General features: G+C 36.8%; 1 long non-coding RNA gene across 1 annotated transcript; it reads right to left on the minus strand.

Moving 5' to 3' along the window:
- Positions 1-823: 823 nt before the first annotated feature.
- LOC133780566 (uncharacterized) lies at positions 824-2,273 on the minus strand. Its single transcript, XR_009869412.1, has 4 exons — positions 2,230-2,273; positions 1,819-1,919; positions 1,118-1,235; positions 824-946 (listed from the first exon to the last, which is right to left on the minus strand). It is a non-coding gene; the product is annotated as an uncharacterized LOC133780566 (long non-coding RNA).
- Positions 2,274-4,537: the final 2,264 nt, after the last annotated feature.

Raw genomic sequence — 4,537 nt, forward strand, 5'->3', positions numbered from 1 at the left:
TGATGATTTTGGGGTAAAAAGTGTGTAGAAAATAGGTAAAAAGGTGACATTTTAGGCAAGGGGACAATAAGCAAATTTATGGGCTCAAGGGGTGTTTGGACGGCAGTGACAGGCGGCTGGGATGCTTGGGGCCTGTTGGGCGAGTTGGGGACCTGGGCCGGTTGGGCTTCTGAAGGAGAAAGGCCAACGTTGGGCTTGCTGGGTGCAGCTTCAGACAAGAGTGAATGGCTCTCTTCAGGAGGCGTACGGCTAGAAGGGGACACGGCTGAGATGGTGAAGCTGGGTCCGTACGGCCTGGAGAGATGAAGGCTGCTGGGGCAGGTGCATATATGCTGAAGGAGGAAGTGGGCCTGGCACTTGGGCTCGGCTGACTTGGGCTTTTGCTCAAAAACACCACTTTTCTCTCTTTTCTTTCAACTCTAACATTTTTTTCTTCTCTTTTCAAGAGCAATAAAAATGCAACAATATAATTCCTACAAGATAAAAATAAATTAAATAACAATCAAATATTTTCAATTATAAATAAATCATATTAATTATTTGAAAATATTGATTATAACTTAATTTAATAAAGCATTTAAGTTCAAAAGAATTACATTTTTAACTTCTATCTTAACAATACAAATTTCATATAATTAAATTACAACATATTATAATAAAATATCTATAAAAACATATAAAAATCTAGAAAACTACAGTAAGACTAATAAATAAAAAATTTCATAAAAACTTAATAAGTTAATTAAAAACTCAAGAACTAAGCAACAATTAGCATATAAAATATGGTAAAATAACTCTATTTTGTAGAGTTATCAGTCGTTCAACTAACTCTTCATAAGTTGGTTGATTACCCACAATATTTTCACGATGTGGGTAAACCAAACTTATGAAACAAAAGCATGTGGTGCTATAACATTCATTTCTACCAGTATATTTGTTATTCCATCTGAAAAAAAGAAAAGTAAATTACACAAATTAACACACTGTCACTTTATAAGTTTTACTTCCCTTACCCAATTTGTACATAATTGAACATGGAAAATGAAAATATAGAAATGTAAAACAGATATCATATAAAATTCCAGCATGTAAAGTGTAGCAAGAGAAAGATGCGTACCAGTATAAGCAATCTATTATTGGATTCCAAATAGTGATCAACGGCTTCTTTCATAGGAAGTAGAGGTGAAACTTGCCTAGTCCTCAGTTGAGCTTCCACAATAGTATCATTAAGTTCACTAAAATGGAGAAACAAAAAATGACACTAGATTAGAATAAAGCCTGAAAAAGAAACACTAGCTGGTACGAACAGATAAATATTTTTGCTTCTTAGAACAAAAGTGAAATTTGAAATCCAAGAATACATGTCAATCTCCACATTGAGAAGATTTCATTATCTATAAATCATACATGCTAATGCTAATGCTATATATGAGCATACCTAACAAAGGTTGCAGCCCATTCTTGAGATGTATGAGCTGTTACATGCATGAAATTATGCTGGTGTCTCTTTTCTCTTTCATCAGCTGGCATATTCAAAGCATAAGCAATGGAAGCAACAACTTCTGTGATATTCCATGGATTTACTAAAATGGCACCAACACCGAGCGATTGTGCTGCACTTGCAAACTAAATTTAAATGGAATAAACAAGAAGATGCAAGCCTGAAGAACTATGAAGACAATGCGTTGAACAGAATTCACAACAAAGTATTCTTTTTTTCCTTTTTCTTTTTTTATTGATAATTTAAGCTTTTCTGATGAATTTAACAATGGAAAAAACCTACCATGCAAACTCAGAAAAAATATAAAGTTAAATTACCTCACTCAGAATGAGGACTCCTTTCTTGGATGCTTGGCAAGCAACAAACTCATAACTCACAAGATTCATTCCATCTCTAAGAGAAGTAACAAGTGCAACATCTAAACAAGGAAAAACAAACAAATAAACAAAATTACATGCATATAAACATAAATGAAAAATATCTATATTTATTTTTATACATACATATATATATAAAATTTGCACCGGAAAAAGAAATAGCAATTGAGTTACTCATGGTAAACAAAATTAATTAATTGAAAGCACAATTGCCTTCTGTTGTTTCACCATATTAATGTATTACATGATTGAGTTACCATAGGAATCACTACAAACTAGGCAGCCTAGGAACAATTTACTTATCTAAGACAAAATTGATTAACGGTTTTGTTACAAAACAAAAATGAGTACCAGTAACAGCATACAGAGCGCACAATGCGTGAAAGTCAAGAGATTTGTAACGCCTTACTTCCTTAGAGCTGTTAGTAAGTGAGTTTAAAAACCGTGCTTTCATCTCGCTAATCGAGGTTTTAGATCAAACAGTGTAATTAAGCTATAAACAGAGGAAAAAACTTAGAAATGGTAGTTTCCATAGAAAATCATAAAAGGTTTACACTTGGGATCCCAAAATACGGTTTAGAAATGTTTACAACACTTTAATTAAACCAAGTCGACTAGACGACAAAATTAGAGTTTATTTACAAGCATCTCCCAAAATCCTCTGGCCGTGGTAGCCAGGCTGGCCAAACATGTACACGCCATCCCACGCCTGCCATACTCATGGTTGGTTGATCTTCTCTTTACCCTTACTTGCACCACAGAGCATCTGTGAGCCGAAGCCTAGCAAGAAAACCCACAAACAGATAACATATGCAACACATATATCAAGCATATAAATAGGCCACCAATTGGCTAAACACATACGGCCCAGCTGTCCCAGGCGTTTACCAAGCCCTGGGTTTGCGGACCACGCCGTGAGGATATCCCAGGTATCCTTCTAGGGACTCGCCCTAGCAACTCGCACCCGACGTGCTCAATGCTGCTCCCAGCCCCTTGCCGTTCTTGGCCTTGCACTCAACGTGCCTGACGTCGTTCCCGGCCCCTCGCCGTCCTCGGTCCACACCATTCCCGGCTCTAGCCGATCACTCACATAATATCATACACGACATAACAACAAGTACATAATTCTAGCATAAACAGATAAAGAGCTACGCTCAGCAGTTCTAACATATTGGGCTCAGCCCTGCATATCAATCCATTCAAACACATTGGGCTCAGCCCTGCACATAAGTTCTATGGGAACAGGGGTTTTCTTACCTGAGTCCTGAGCTCTCCGAGCACCGATGTCTCGAGCACAGTCCTTTAATTGGAGCCTCGCCAAAATCCCTTGCTGAATTCAATCCCTGTAGTTGATCCTCAAGCCTTAAGCTTCAAGCTCCTATAATATCACAGCTGAATTCCCCTAGACCTTCAAGTTGATTCCCTTAGTTTTCCTTGTGTTTATCTTAGAGAGTGAGTGAGGAAGGAAGAGATAAACTATCCTTAGCTGAAAGAAAAGAGAGTAGGTTGGTTTCTATAGCTTCTAAATATTTCCCCTTTTTGTTTTATTTGACTTCAGTCTAAAGGGTTACCTCAAGGCTCGAGGTACCAAAACGTCCCCGAGGGCAAAATGGTAAATTTCCCCAATATTCCCGCCTAGACATTCTATCCTCAAATATATCTCCAAATATTTATTTTCATGTCCCGATAATCCCATAACACCTAGTACCCAAATTATCCCTCGACTCACCCCGAGTCCGAGTCTCAACCCCGTTGTGACCCTTTGGCTAAGCTCTCCCCAGGATTGTCTCGGATCGTGCTGCACAGACATATCATACATATGACATTTTCACATTCATGCCCCTAATATCCAGACGGGGCCCACATGCACATTTAACTCACTAAACATGCATCACTATCATATATCCACATTAATTCACCCATTAACACATTAAAGCATAATAAATCACTTATTTCCCTCCAGGCACACTAATCAAGGCCCTAAGCCTGATTAGCAAATTCGGGTCGTTACAAGATTGGTCCTGTAGAAAGAAGAGAAAATGGTTTAGCAGTCTTGACATAATCATTGAACAAAATTGTAAGAAAATCAGGTTCAAAGAAAATGAGAGACAGAAACATAACATATATAATATTTGACTAAATTGTAGTCTCAAAACATATATTAATCAAATGCTGTTGCTTAAAAAGACCTGAACTCAGACCTTCTATTCTATCTTTTGTTTGATTTTTCTTTCACTAAAATGTCTTTAGAAAGTTGGGAAAGTGATTAAAACAGAACAAAGAAGATCACTTGAAACACTGTCTCTAATTTACATGATATATAAAAAAGACAAACCAGATGGTGTATGGGAACAGCAGTAAGAGTTCCAAATGTCCCATTAATGTGTCCCACAATCTCATGAACTTGGCTTGTAAGATTTTGATCTGTAATAAACAATAGTAAATAGATAAATAAATAACTGTCTTATTTTAAAACTTCATCTAGATGAGATTAATTTAATAGAGTAGAAATGAATGTTATATCACCACATGCTTTTGTTTCAGCATGACTAATAGAGAAAATGCAAAGAACTTATAAATGTCACCATTGTCACCTCAAACAAGTGGTTTGAATCTACCATCCCAGGCATTGGCATATACTCAAAACAAAAATATCACA

Source organism: Humulus lupulus, chromosome 5 (genome assembly GCF_963169125.1).
Source record: "Humulus lupulus chromosome 5, drHumLupu1.1, whole genome shotgun sequence".
In the NCBI taxonomy this organism is placed as follows: Eukaryota; Viridiplantae; Streptophyta; class Magnoliopsida; order Rosales; family Cannabaceae; genus Humulus; species Humulus lupulus.